Here is a 16138-nt window from a genome sequence, read left to right on the forward strand (position 1 = left end):
CTGTTACAAAATAAGGTTATTTCCTCCGGGAAATATTTTATTATTTTCCACTCACCGGTGGGTGCCCCCAGGTGTGTTTAATTGTTTAGCACAGGGGAACACATCAGAATGTATTATACCTGGGCACACCGTCTTCCAAATAAGTGGGTAAAAACAGTTTTAAGTAAATGATCGACTAAAATAATGAATAACATTGGCCGTAACATTTTCCCTGTTATACAGAGCCCTGGATTGATTGATCCTCAAAGCAGCACCCCTGTGACATAGATAAATCATGTTCACCACCTTTTACAGATATGTAAATAGCATCCATGCAACAGAGTTGCCCCAAAAAATAACGCTACAGGTTAAACACAAGTCAGCTGCAGTGTGTAACTTTATTTATTTATCTGCTTTAAACTGTTTGTTTCAAACGATGCCTTGAATGTTTTTGTTGCTTTACTCTTGTTTCTGTCTCTGGCTGTCTTTGTTAACTGGGCATCAGAACTGCTCCCCAGACTCCGGATGGCTGGCAACAGTGAAAAGCATATGGGAAAACTGGAAGTGAAGCGATGTTGTTTTCTTGAAGTAAAAAATTAGGGTTGTGGTGAAACCTTTGAGAAGCACCCCATCTGTTACCACAGGCTGGAGCTGCAGATTAATCATTCTCTTTTGTGTTGCTAATCAGACAACATAAACGAATGTCAAACACTAATGAACCATGCATTTCATAACTACACTGTTTACTGAATATGGGGCTAGAGGGTACACTCCAGCTCTGGGGGATTTAGAGTTGGTTTAGAAGCAGATTGCAGTTCAGCTCCCAGACCGGCTGTTTGTGGGTCTCTTTCATTTACTCTGATCTGCAACCACAAGAGGTAGAGACCAAGTTTAAACATGGAACTCAGGCGTGGACTATTTGACAATACATTAAAAAAAATCAAAAACTGGAACCCTTTCAAGCAAGACTTTTAGATTAATAACTTGCTGCTACAAAATAAGAAAGAACATTTTCTTTTTTAATGTCTGCTGGCATCACCACTGCTAGCTTCTGTCCCAGTATGAATATTTCGCAGAATGGAGGGTTTTTTCCTCCAGCAAATTAGGGCCAGATTTTTAAAGATATTTAACTACCCAGGTGCTTTTGAAACTCCCACTAGATCTTTAGGCACCTAAATATCTTTAAAAATCAGTCCCTTAGGCCCAAATCCTCCAAGATATGCAGGAACCTCACTCCCTTTGCTGATCTGGAGTTTGTAAAAGCTACCTAAGATGTTCTTTGGCTCAAAGTGAATGTTAATGACACTTGGTCAAAGTTTCTTGCTAAACTCATCTAGACACTCATTTCTTCTAACTTCTACAGCCTCTTCCCTCCAAGCACTGTTCATTACACGGAATACTCATTCCATGGGATTGCTTTTTCCTGATAAAAACATGGCGATTTCTATTTAGAATGCACTTGGAATAAACATTTTGTAGTTATCGTATAAAGAAAATCTTTTGGGGGCCTTTAAGTCCATGAGAGATGTAGAAATTCTAAGTGGGCTAGTTCTTTGGCATGCTTTTCCCTTATGTTCTTCCTCTTTATGCAATAAGCTCTCTGGCATCATGGGCGAGAGTGTTGTGAGAACCACGCCCAATGCTTTTTTCCACTGTTCTTCCTTTTTCAGGAGAGTTTTGCAAAGAAGTGACACTGGATGAAATCTTAAAGTCAATGGGACCTTTGCCATTGACTTCAGTGGGTCCAGGGTTTCATCACGTGCTTTGCTGCTTTAGCATTATTGCAAGATATAGAATGCTGGCAGTCATTGGCTGGTGATGGGACGTGGGTCATGGATGGGACTATACACTAGGAGCCCAGATTCTATGGTGATGAGGATCATATAAGTGAGATAAATTGATATATAGATACACAGGACCAGCATCTGATGCTGAGTACCCCCCGCCATGATAATGGAGGCAATAGAGACACTCAAGATTTACATCCACGTACCTGAGATTAGGGTCTGGCCCCCACAAACATGCTTTGGGATTCTCCAGGATATACACGTGTAAGCAGCTGAGATTAATGGAGGGACCAGCTCGAAGAGAAAACTGTGTTTAAAAGTCATTAAGTGACCAAATGACGGATGTTATCTACAAGCCAATAAAAGTTAATGCGCTGATCACAGAGGTAATGAGCTCAGGCCTCCCTAGTACAAAATCTAAGAACACTTATATAAATCCAAACTGCAGTCAGCTGATGGGCTGGAATTAGACAATAACAACTGGGAAGATTCAGAAAGGGAACCAGATGGGGAGCACACACAAGGAATTAGAGGTGCCAACTTTCTCATTTCCCTGGGGGTGCTCGACCCCCGCTCCATCCCAGGCTCCACCCCCACCCCACCCTGCCTCTTCCCACCCCGTTTTGCTCCATCTCTTCCTGCCCCCGCTCCTCCCTCTCCCCCCACCCAGCACCTCCTGCATGCTGCTGAACAGCTGATCACCAGGAGGTGCTGGGGGGAGGGGGAGGAGCAGATCGGTGGGGCCGCGGGTGGGTACTGAGCACCAACTATTTTTTGTCCATGGGTGCTCCAGCCCCGGAGCACCCCCGGAGTCAGAGCCTATGCAAGGAATATGTTAAAGAAGATTCCACAAAGAGTAGAGGCACATAAAACAAAAAGAAACCAACTTCACCTCTAGCTAACAGGGGAAAGGAAGAAACCGCTTCAGTGGGCAGATTAGTCCATAATTATCCACTCAGTGATTTCTGACTCTGAAGCAGCTGGTACTGGCCAGAGCCCTGGACACAGGATACTGTACCAGATGGACCCCCAGACTGGGTAATTCCTATGCTCCTAACAGCCATGGCTCTCTGTGCTAGGTACTGTACAAAGCTATAGCAAGAGAGAGTCCTTGTCCTGAGTAGCTTATTCTCTAAGTATATAAGACATAAAGGTGGGAGGGGAAACCGAGGCACAGAGAAGGACTGTGACTTCCCTAAGGTCACATAGCAAGATAGTGGCAGCGCCAGGAACAAAACCCAGGTCTGCTGAGGCCCAGTCTGGTGTCCTATCCATTGGAAGACACTACCTCTCAGAGGCTGTGATGGCCACACATTATTTATAAATGTCAAAACAAATAAAGTATCCCCTTGCTGGAAAGTCTGACATGAATCTAATCTCAAAGCAGTAATACAGGAAAGTTTCGGGATGGAATGAAGCACTGCTGCTTATTAGATCCAGCCAGCACCCAAGCTAGCACCTGGATTGTGTGTTTCTCCCTCCATATGTGTCTTTTCAGTATGTTCAGGGCTAGGGATTTTGGCAATGCCTCCGGTTAGCCCTGTTCAGACAGTAATTATCTTTTTCACAGTAAAAAGAATGAGGAGTACTTGTGCCACCTTAGAGACTAACACATTTATTTGAGCATAAGCTTTCGTGGGCTAAAATCCACTTCATCAGATTAATGTAGTGGAAAATACAGTAGGTAGATATATACACACAGAGGACATGAAAAAATGGGTGTTGCCATACTAACTCTAATGAGAATAATCAGTTAAGGTGGGCTATCATCAGCAGGCTACCACTCTGAAACTTTTTCACAGTGGAATTTCTGCTACCTGAGCCTGTCTCATGGCTACTTTGTACTCACTGGGTTTTTTGAGCTTGTTAAATCCCTAATTATGTGAGGTTCACCTCTTCTGTACATCATCCAATAACCCCATTTGAGCCAGAGCAGTCTGGGGATAACTGCATTCGATTTAACAACCAGTGACAGTTCAGGCATGAAAATAAAAGAGAAATCTCTGTAGCACTATCACGATCTGTAAACCAGGTTCCTATCAACACCGTGTGCCACCAACGCAGAATTACTTCCTTCCTGTGCGTGGTCAACCCGTGCGCCTCCACTCCTTTCAAACCTCCAACACTGAGCAAAGCTTCAACCCTGGGCTGAGAACACAGCACGGTTTATTCCTCGTGTGATGGGGGAGGGTGGGAGGGGCGTACTCATATTTCATAGTCAGACTCCTTGCCCTTAACATCGTCACTGCTTGAGAATGACATTGTCTAACCTTTTCCCCTAGCCCCAGCCAGCTCAGCAGTTTGGACTGACTTGAGGGAAGCTCTACATGAGGGCAGGCGTCCGCATGCACATGGAGCCAAATTCAGGGTTGGGATTTGGGTTATTGCCCTTTCCCAGCACCCTTAATAGGTCACTTGCCCTCTTAGCCAGTCAGCTCTGCAGCCTGGGGAGACCGATCAAGATTGTCTCCTGGCTCATAGAGGAGGGTGAGGAGGTCCGTTAAGGGTTGATAGCAGATCCCTGGTTCCCAGGGCCAGCCTCAACCAAAATACAACTTATAGCTGTACATTGCACTTAATGGATCCTATGCCAATAGAGGACTGGCATCATGGAGCCCCTCCCTGTGCTCACGTGATTCTAGCATGTCCCCTACACCTGCATGTAGAGGAGTCGTCCTGCACTAAGTAGAGTTCCCCTTTGCCAAAGGAATTCTCTGTTGCTGGGCATTGGTAGCCAGACTAGCCTAGCAGGAAGTATCAAAATACATACAGGAATTCTGATCTCATTCCAACCCAGCTAGAAGTAGGTCCCCGCAGTCTCATCTCACAAGAGTTACAGCAAATCCCAGGCTTTTTGCAGACCCTAAAAGTTTCAGATGGTTTGAATCAGCATCTAAGCTTTTGTGTGCTTATTACTCAACTGTGCTTCCAGACATGGGAGGTTCGCTCATCATCAAGTCTTGGCATTAATAGGAGAAAGTTTATTTTTCCCTTTTCCGCTTCTCGGTAGTAGCAAGAACACAGTGCACCCCTTCCAACAGGAAGAGGATGCAAAGCTCCCAATTCTCAGAGTCGTCCAAGATCTACTTGGCACAGGATCCATTGCTAAGTGGTGTGAAGGTAGTTTTATCCCAACCTTTGCAGCAGCTCAGCCCTGGGATCAGACCCTGTTTAGTAGCCACGGATTGCCAGAGCACAGAGATGCTTTTTGATGCTCAGAGTTTAAAGATAACAGAGATTGTGCATGGCCTGTAATTTACGGAGGAACAAGTCACATTCAGTACTAGGACTTCTGTTGTTAAACTCTGAGATGGCCATTGTTGCTGACGGCTATAGTCTGCACAACTGTGATTTCCCCCTTTCACCTGGTCACACTCCCTGGCCAGGATCTGTAATGGGTGAGTAGTGCCACCAAGGGATTCCCACCACTCCAGTTGACTCCTCAGCTGACTGTTTAAGGTGGCTTCATGGTCACTTGGCTGTGCCAAGGAGTCACTAAATGGGGAGGGCTCTGAGTTACTACAGAGAATTCTAACCCATGTGTCTGGCTGGTGGGTCTTTCCCACCTGCTCAGGGTCTAACTGATCACCATAGTTGGGGTCAGGAAGGAATTTCCCCCAGGTCAGATTGCCAGAGACTCTGGGGGGGAAGGGGTTTGCCTTCCTCGGCAGCATGGGGCATGGGTCACTTGCAGTTTTAAACTCATGTAAATAGTAGATTCTCTGTAACTTGAAGTCTTTAAATCATGATTTGAGGACTTCAGTAAGTCAGCCAGGGGATAGGGGTCTATTACAGGAGTGGGTGGGTGAGGTTCTGTGGCCTGCAACATACAAGAGATCAGACCAGATGATCACAATGGTCCCTTCTGACCAGAATTTGAGGGACATTTTTCCCCTTTCCATCTCTAGGAAAGGTGTCAATTAATTAGTCTTACGTCAATAACACAGACTGATGTATAATGAGGGAAAGCATTTATTTAAGCAAAAAAAAAAGAGTTCTGTACCTTTTGTTTTAATAACAAATACTGTGCTTCAGATTAGAAGATGGAAAAGCCCCATCAAGTCATCCAATCAATGCAGGATGGTTTCCTCTAGCATATTTTTTAGCATTTTGTCCAGCCCAGTTTTAAAAGTCCCAAGTAATGGCGCTTCCATCATTCTGCTTGGGGATGCTACTCCGGCAGATTCTGCATTTCTGACATTTCCCCAGATATTCACTCTGATCATGTGAAAAATCAAGGCAGGTCTGTAGAGATCCCAAAGCTGTGACCCAGCGGTGAATTATTTGTTTGCCTCAGACCAATTCACCGCTGTTGCTCTTGATCCAGCACCTTTAAGAAGCAGTTGAATAATGACCAGAAAATGGGGGCTGGCATGTATAGGAAGAGGGTAGTATCTGCTAGTGGCACTCACCCTGTTGGATATTTTATAAATAACCAGAAAACCCGTCGGAGCTGCAGTATGTAAGGAACTAGGTCTAGCATGTGTAGGTACTGTCTATCTAACCAGCTGTTTCTGTGTGCGATTTCTTCGTGTTGCACAAAGAAGCAGGAAATCACAGACATTTTTGTGATTTCCCTCCCTCCCTGCCCCCCATTTTTAGTTTTAAGTTTTGTTTCAAAGGAAAATTCCCAATCAACTCTAACAGCCACTAAATTCAATCAAAATAAACTCGCTCCATAAATGCCAGCTGCCATCATAATTAATTGCACTGGGGGCCTATAAACGTTAGCTTTGAGTAAATGAAGATGGGAGGGAAATATGTAAACCAAGAGCATACAGACAATTCATTTAATAGGATTTCTTCTTGTTCGGAGACTGAGCTGGCACATGTCAAGGCATCAGCCCTTCACCACTCCGCCAATAATCTTGACGCCAGAAACAGAGACCAGCTACAGTAAAGGGAATGGCGCGAAGGAAAGGATCCTGTTACATGGTGTGCATGAAAAACACATTTAGCTACTATTTCTGGTGGTATTGAATCTGTTAGCGAGTTTACCCTCCTGAACTGTAAATACAATACAATTGGAGCTGGGTGAAATCCAAATGCTATTTTTAATCATATTTGCTCAGTCCCACGTTATGCGTGGTATAGAAGAACAAACGGATTTGATTTGGGTTCGTTGGTTAATATTTAAAAAGAATCCAAGTTCTGGGGATTTTTAAATTAGGGACTGTCATACATGCTTGAGAAGCAGATATAAAGTTTCATCAGCTGATTCTGTTCGGCTAGGACATCAAAGTTATGGCATGAGTTATGGAGTATGAAATGTAACGCGGGTTTCATTAAAAATCAGCTCAGTCAAAATGACTTGGGTACTTGTAGATAGAACTAGATTGTGAGTGCTCAGAATTAATGATACAAGAGATTGGGTCCATGCAGACTGAAATTTACCAAGAAACAAGTGCATTTGCGGCTAAGACTGGCTATTAGATTCTGGCATTGTCACAGTTGCTGAATGCCAGAGTCTACACAGTTAAAGGATGATCAAGTGCTGGTCTCTATTCATGACATTAAAAGGCTCCCTCTAAAAGTTTCTAATTGTTGCTTTTTTTCCTATTTTCTCTGCTGAAAAAGACATTGCTGCAAATAACAAAAATCCTCACCCACCCTTTATGGCATCTCATCTCATTGAACAACATTTAACTGTTAACAGACTGAGTCAAAAGTGATGTTTGATTGTGCTCTTTTCTGCCTAGGACCGTGAATCAAATTTTGGCCTGGCATAAGCAAGTGCAATTCCAATCCTGCAACGGACATCCCAGTCTTGCAGTCCTTACTCAGGCAATCCTCCTATTTACCTCAAGTGATACTCAATCTTTTAAAAAAATAGATTTTTAAGAAAAGAATCTTGCCAGAATAAATGGATTTTATGACTCATCTTGGGCTCCTTCCAGCTTTAAAAATTCTCTGATTAAGTTGGAAACATTTTTATTTCAAAGACATATTTTAGAATAGTAAAAAACTAAATTTAATTCCATTTTAATTCAGTGCTGGATCTCAAATCGATCTTTTTTCTAATAACCATCTTGAATCCCAATTTTGTAGTCCCCATGATACAAGAGGCCTGGCAAAGTTAGCACTTCAAGCCAAGTTCCTTTATAGATGGGACCATAGCTGTATATGTGCTCCCTTATATGTATATGTGCAGTAGCAGAGGTTGCAACCTAGGACATCAGAAAGCCAAAATGTTTTTTCTGGCTGGCTTTCCATGGGAAATTATTTTATCTTGGAATCTTTTCCTAACCCCAACATCCCTCCCTTTGCAGCGAGTCTGCAAAAAGCCAAGCATCCACATTGGAATATATGTCCACACACACATTCCAATGCACACACCTCCCCATGAAAATAATTCAGAGTTGAATCAAAGGCCATTCAAGTAAATGGACAAGCTCCAGCTGACTTCAGTGGGCTTTTAATAAGGCCCTGCAAAAAGAATAATTATAGAGAAACTCATCAATATTTAGCTATTGTTGCTAGAAGTCTATATGGCTGTTATGTGTCAAATGGTAGATATGACTTATATTTCTTTGTATTATCGTAGCACCTAGGAGCCACAGTCACACACCCTATTGTACAGCACCTGGCACAAACACATAACACAAAGACTCCCTGCCCCAAAGTGCATAGATAGAAAGGAGATCTAACTGCCTACCTACCTGATCTACTTTACAGAACATACACTGGCTGTTATATAGATAAGTATGTATGTGGCAAAAATGTATTGCATTTATGCTAAGGGATTCCTGGTAACATAAGTAATACATAGAAGTATTTGGTTCAAAATATTTATTTTAAATTATCGCATAAACCTACATTCCGTTTTCAGCCTAAGCAGTAACACTATTGAGCTTAAGTATTAAAAGATTTAAAATATATTTTAAAAGATATGGGTTAAAAAGTATTGGTAATAACATTATGGGATCACCTGCCCCCAGGTAGATGCCCAATTTCCCATATTTCATAGACAATATTCTTGGAACAGAATAACCAAATAACATCCTGGAAGAATAAAATGTAAATCCGTTTCCATAGCAAAGATTTTCTTTCTATCAACACACATACAAGCTTGTTATTGTAGGGTTGTTCATATTGGGCATAGATTTTATGTTGGAATAGCATAGATTTTGTTTTTGAAAATATATCATTGGAGCATCTGCTTTGGAAAAAACAGATTAGGAAGAATCTCATTGGCTTGCAAACAGATAAAAGAGGAAGGGCAGATTGGGTTGAATATAGGAACAAGTATTTCTCAACTGAAAAAAGACGTGGACAAGCAAGTTTCATATATCAAGAACTTTTTGAAAATTAGTATTTATTTTCTTATCAAGGGAAACTTCGCTTTAACTTTGAACGTCTGCCTTTGAGAAGTTCAGACTTCTTCACATCAGGTGAATAAGAAGTGGGGTTTTTTACCCATGAAAGCTTGTGCCTAAATAAATCAGTCTTTAAGGTGCCACCGGACTCCTTACCTGTTTTATAGCTTTACATGATTCAAAAGACTTCCTTCAAAGAAATCCTATTCCATTTGAAATCTGAAACATCATCCTTAACTCACATGGTTTTGCCTCCTGATGATGCCATTGCAGAAGCCTAAACATCCACTGGCCTTCTATATGTGGAGTGTTGGCTATAACTCTGCATTTCCTGGCATTAGGTCAATACCCAAGAGATACATTTTCCAAGCATTGTGTAGAGTTTTAGCCATCTGGCTACCATTAAAGTCCATGGGAGTCATGCCGCTAAAAACTCCCACACAGTGTGTTAAAAATACACTTCTGGGTTTCTAACCAGCAAATACAGACCTATGGATGAGATTCCAAGGGCCAGAACTTCAGCTGCTGTAAATTAGCATAGCTCCACTCAAGTCAATGAAGTTGCACTTATTTACAGCAGATGAGGATCTGGATCACTTCACTGGATTTCAGGTATGCAGAAGACTGAGGGCTAAATCCTGACATCTTTAATAAAGTGAAGCTCCATTGCTTTCAATAGGAATACCCAAAAACGGTCTTCAGGAATTAGCCCCCGGCATGGAACATCAGCGATTGCGTCAAGAGCCCTACGGTGCTCAGGAGCTGAGCTGTGCACGAACAGGATTTTCCTTCTGCAAACAGTGTCAATGAAAACCTCAAATCTCCACGTTTTTCCACAAGAAGGGAAAGGACAGAAAAATGCCATGGCGGGAAGAAAGGGAATTGTTTAGTTTGCCAGCTGCCTGTCTGGAGGGCAGGCAAAACAGACTGCTCAGCTCCCCAGGGTACATAGCAGCCTGTCTCGCTCCAGTGCTGCCCATCACTGGGCCTCAGCCAGAGCCCATTGAAATCAATGAAAGAAATATCCATGGACTTTAATAGGTTTTGGATCAGGTCACCAGCATGCAAGCCCGTGCCATGTTCTATCGTGTGTTATTCAGCCTAGCACCTATGAGCAACCCTACAATAACAAACCCGTCTGTGAACATGATGTGGGGGAGGGGAGAATGATTTTGTGCTACAAGAACCGATTTCAGTTTCACGCTCCCAGCGGATTTTTAATGGCTTTGCCCTCTTTTATTTTTTATTGTACTTTAATATAACTTCATCATATTTATTTCAGTTGCCCAGCATGGTCATTCATCAACAGCAAGTAACAACCACCAAAATAAATACAGTGAGATCACATTGCCTGCCTACATACCTACCCTGAGGTTAACCTGACCTGGGAACACACTCACTCACATATATTCCCACAGCCAGTTTCCTATGGTCAATGACGTAAGGCATGATGGAAGGTTCCAGGCTGTAACCAAGCATGCAGACACTGGGCTGATTTCTTTATGGTTGGTTTTTGCAGTGGTGAGCAGTTGATGATCAGGTAACCTTAAATTTGCTAAGGATTAGGGCTAAATAGCTTAATGTGCATTGGTCATCATGATCATATTTACTCTACATACCTTCGTGGAGCAATCTAGAGGTACGATGCTCAGTCCGTCCAGGAAGTTCTTCTTTAGAAAGTAGTTTCCATAGTACTCAAACAAGCTGAGACCACATATATACTGAGCAAGATACATCTGATTCACTTTTCCATGACATTGGTCTGAATACATTAATCAATGGAGTCCAATTTATGGATCCCACATCTCTACATTTATAACCTACACCACCAAACGTGTAACACGCAATGTAAAAAAGAGCACACATGGGCTCATACACACAATGTACTGAATGTACAGATTTAAAAGAATCTTGCAAACATCTGTAAATTGATTTTTCTAAAAGACATGGCAATTTTTCCTAAATTTTGTAAATAATTTTTTTTTTGCTTCACACAATTTACATACACATATTACACACACCATATTTGTCTTACTATTTGGTTAAATCAGTAGGTGCTAGACTTTGCCCATTTGAAGGCTGCACTAGTGACTTTCCAGAAAATGCAGCATAAGACGGCTATGTTTATTTTAATTAGGTAATGTGGTCCGCAGAAACTACAGATCCCAGCATGCACTGCTCAGTCTTAATCAAAGCTATCGTCCCCTTTGGATACTACTGGTGGGATAATGTGTGATTGCAGCAAGCACTAAACAATGGGAAAAGTCATCCAAATGAACGCTCTAGGCGGGAACATTTTTAGAGATAAAAGCATCAGTGGGCTAGCGCGATACGTACATGGACAGTAAGAAGATATGAAGTCAGTCCCCTAAAAGGAATATGCATATCAGCAATCACAAATAGGAGTGGCGAACAAAGGAACATCAAGCAAAATAACATAAGTTCATCTTAAATTAACAGCACAATAAGATCTACTGTCATCCTCTTCAATCAAGTCTCTAAACTTGTCCAATTCCCTGCTAACTGTAAATGATTCAAACCTGGAATTTAATATTTAAATATTTACAGACAACTAGGTGGTAGAATTATCTTCTGATAATAAAACTATTCAGCAGGAGGTAATAGATAATTGAAAAAGTGATAACATGAGACATCAGTGAATCAGAGAGAAATATTGTTATTTTTAAAGGTGCTTTGAAATGGGTAATTATTAATTAAATGGAGCAGTAGATAAATATGGTTTGGAACGTGTATAATTGCAGGGATGTAATTACACAACCAGAATCTAAGATCTCGGGTTAAGATCCATTTGCACTACAAGCCACACAATAAGAAGCATGGAACTGAAGAGGTGCGCTTGCAAATCAGTGCCTTTTCTCTCTCTGTTCTCTAGCCACTTTTTCTTTATTTTTCATTTAATCTGTTTTAGACTCGAATGCTGGAAATTACTGACATGTCTGTCTCCAAGCCAAATGTTTAATCCCCACCCTCGTCTGCCTGCACAGTCCATGTAACTTACAAAGTTAATTACGTGGGAAGATCTTTTTGGGAGAGGAATTGGTACGTTTATGTAACATTTCTACTTCTGGGATGGGGAATGGCTTCAGAATTTTTTTTTTTTGGTTAGGCTCCCATTTCTTACACTCAACAGCCTGTATTTCCTTCTTATTTGAGCACCCTGGCAGATCTAATATTGGCATAGCCTCTCTGTTTTATTTTAATAATTTATTTGGATTTGTAAACGCACCAGTCCAAAAACTGAGGTGCTAGGCAGGTGTTGCAGTTACCATCTTTGCCAGCATAATGGGCATTGAGCCACTGCCCTTCCAAGCTAAAAGAGGGAATTACTACAGAACTAAATCTCTCGAGTTAGGGCTGTAACAGACTCATCTCTCTTCACTGGGGTCAAAGTAGATCAAAAGACAACAAAATAAATTGTTCCCCACATCCCAACACAAAATACTCCCTAAATATCCTTCCATGGTGAATTACTGAGTCTCTCTCTTTGAGAAGTAAATGGAGTACACTTTGTAGTACACTTTGCCTTCATAACTCATTTGTCTTGTATCAGTCCCCTCACCCCACCATTCCTGAGTCTTTTTATTACATTATTTCACGTTACAAAATAAGAAAATGTACTCTCTTTGATCTCGCCCTCGTGAACTCTTAAGGGCTTGATCTTGGCAAGACACTTGAAGCATTTGTGTTTAAACCTTCTGCTTTTTAATGATTCTCTTTTCATGAAACACTTAGCAGCCCAACAGGATATTTTTGATGTGGCTACTTCTCTCATCAGAAATAATTCTGTCCCGCTCCCGAGAAACTACAGAAGTTTGATCTGGGTTTTCTTTGTATTTGGGAGGGGGGGCTGGTTGTTTGGGGGGGAGTTGTTTGTTTGTTTTTTGTGCTAAATCACTTATATAAATAAGAAGCTGAGAACAATCACTCAACTGAAACAGATCTGAAAATCCTGTAATGGGTGAGATTAGATTAAAAGATGTGCATGCTGCTGTACAATGCTTTAAGTTACAGCTGTTAAGAGTTTCTCCCTGCTTCATGGGACTGTATGTCCTGATCTCTCCCTACTTACATTTTCATATACCTGGGTCACTCTCTGTTTTAAAGCTGACCTTCATTTAACCAAATTAGACTGGATTTGTCAAAGTGGAAAAATTCCACTGCATATCCTGCCAAGGGAGATTATTAGATTTGAAGAGACATTTCATCCAGGCAATTGGAAAAGATTTAAAAACATAGAAGTCTGAATCACAGTTTTAGAAGGAAAGGGAATCTCAAAATATAATTCTACTTCTCAAACACTTCTAGACAAAAAAGAATTGTTGACACTAGGCAAGCATTATTCAAAGTATCACAATGCCAATGGGCTAGACTGAGATGGTATAAATCAGGATAGCCCTTTTGACTTCAGTGAAGCCAGGCCGATTTACACCAGCTAAGAATCTGGTCTGGTATCTGTTCTCCTTGAAACAGACTGTGCCATGTAATAGTAATCTCTCAACCATACTGTCCTTCATAAAACCTCAAATTATTTGTTCTCAGGTACGTCAATTATCCAAAAAAATGGAATCTAAGATATAAAGTGTAGGCATAATAATAAAAAAATCCAGCAAGGGGCCTGCTTCTCAGTGCTTTGCACCTCATGGCGGTCATTTACATCTACGTAAAGTGAATCCAAAGTGGGAGTCAAATCCCATTTATAGTGATTATTTTACATTCACTTTGTGCAGATGTAAACAATGACACAAGATTCAAGGCAATGGAGAGTAGTCAAACTCTAGCTGTATACAATTTTTTTTTATGTAAAGAGAAAAGCCATTGGGCCAATCAGATTCATTGCTGACTTCAGTGGGATTATACCAGAGATGAATCTGACACCTTGCTTGTAAAATAATCAAGCAGATAGATAATGTTTCTGTCATAGGTGAAAACCAAGACAAAACAAGCAAAGGCAGAACAGACCAGCGAAGCAGAAAATCAAGCTGTAATTTGTCATCCATTACAGAAGTAAAGATAAACCAGCCAGCTCATTAATTAATTAAGAGCACCAAATGCAAACAGATACAAGGAATAACCTGCACTGTACACATTCTCCTGACAATGGTTTTATACCGCTACGCGGATGCAGAATACCCAGTCAGCCATGAAACAAAGAAACCAGGGGCTTAAACAGTGATGGTAGATAACACAGATACCTCAAGGAGAACCAGAGCATCAAAGTCACAGAGGCAGCTGCATGAAATTGCCGAGTTTCCTTTCTTGACGCTTGTGCAAATAAATGTGCTATAACCCCCTCCCTGAAGGGATTTAGTGAATGTATCCAAATGGCGAACAACGTGACAAAACTCTCTCACTACATAGCAGCACCTCTGAAGGAAAGCGATCAAGGTTAGATCTAGGCTCCTGACACTCCTGTTCAGATCCAAGCGGTTTCTATTTAGCAACGTATTTAACTATGGCTAGAGATTCTCATTTACACTAAGATCCCTTGCACACTTTAAAGCCCCATAATGCTGCTCTCTAGCAGACGAGGGGTCTTAGTGTAAAGGCCCTGGAACCTCCACGTGCTTTCCACTGCGCCATTAACTAGGGGGACCAGACATATCGGGACTGTCCCGATTTTGAGGAGTTTGTCCCACGCCCCGACCAGAGTACGGTCGGGACGCCATTTGTCCCAATATTTTGTTTCCTGGTCTTCGGCGGCAATTCGGCGGAGAGTCCTTCAGTCACGGATGGTCTTCGGTGGTATTTCAGCGGCGGGTAATAAACCTTGCTGCCAAAGACAAAAGCACCTGCCTCTGAAATACCACCGAAGACCATCCACGACCGAAGGACTCTCCGCCGAATTGCCGCCGAAGTAATGGCATTACTTTGCAGTCACTCTTCACCTTCCATCGGCCGATCTCAATGGATCTACGACCCCAGTCTGGCAATTTCACACCTTTGGTTTAAAACCACTGCCAACACAAACAGCAGTACTTTGCATGCTCATTTTCACTGGGGTCAGAGCCATGATTAAGTGGTTATATCTGGTAAATTCATCCAGCTCACTATTTGAATGGTCCAATTAATTGTTACTGCTGAAAAAAATCTTTAAGTTTCGATCAATGTGTGATGCAAAATGTAGTTCTGACAGAAAGCCAGATGAGTGTATTTTCCCGTTATGCATTGCACTGACTTCCTTTCTGAGCTAGCTGGAGCCTCCCAGAGAGTCAGTCTCTGGGGCAGATCCTCAACTGGTGCAAACTATCGCAACGCCACTGTTGCTAGATCTCTTCATCTACAATAAACAATGCTGGAGTTAGCTCCCATGTTAGGACTCTGTTGCCACTAGAGATGGGTGAAATTTTTTGGACAAATAGTTTATTTGCCAAAAAATGAAGTTTGGAGTCAACCTAAACTATTTGCAAATTCAAGCCGCAGCGAACCAGCTGCTTTGAAGTCTATTGCCAACTCCCGGGGGGCCACATAAACCGGTTTCACCAGGTTCAAGAGAACCAAGGCAGACAAAAATAATAAAACGGGTCTAATAAAATGTCTGCCCCTGCCGCCCTTGAAGAGCGAGAGAGCGAGCCTGGGAGAAAGCAGATTAAACCCAGTCTCTGACAGTGTGAGGGTGTCTGGATAAGCAAGGCCTAACTAAGCAATAGGTAAGATGGACATGCATGTTGACTGCTTGCTGTGTTAAAAACCCTTCGCTCTTGTGTTTTGTTTTTATTGGTGAGATTAAACGCTTTGTTTTGTTCACATACTGATCACAGCTCCCAGAAGGAAGATATGCAGGCTCAAACCTCATCAGGCCTGCTGAGAAATCAGTTACTTTACAGAAGGGGTTCTCAAACTGGGGGTCGGGACCCCTCAGGGGGTCGCGAGGTTATTACATGGGGGGTTGCGAGCTGTCAACCTCCACCCCAAACCCTGTTTTGCCTCCCGCATTTATAATGGTGTTAAATATATTTAAAAGTGCTTTAATTTATAAGGGGGGTCGCACTCAGAGGCTTGCCATGTGAAAGGGGTTACCAGTACAAAAGTTTGGGA

General features: G+C 42.0%; 1 protein-coding gene across 1 annotated transcript in view; it reads right to left on the reverse strand.

Annotated features, from left to right (window-relative positions):
* The window catches only part of OXTR (oxytocin receptor), a 60673-nt gene that overhangs the window by 13688 nt on the left and 30847 nt on the right, over positions 1–16138 (reverse strand). The window lies entirely within an intron of this gene.

This window comes from Mauremys mutica, chromosome 7 (genome assembly GCF_020497125.1).
Source record: "Mauremys mutica isolate MM-2020 ecotype Southern chromosome 7, ASM2049712v1, whole genome shotgun sequence".
Taxonomy (NCBI): domain Eukaryota; kingdom Metazoa; phylum Chordata; order Testudines; family Geoemydidae; genus Mauremys; species Mauremys mutica.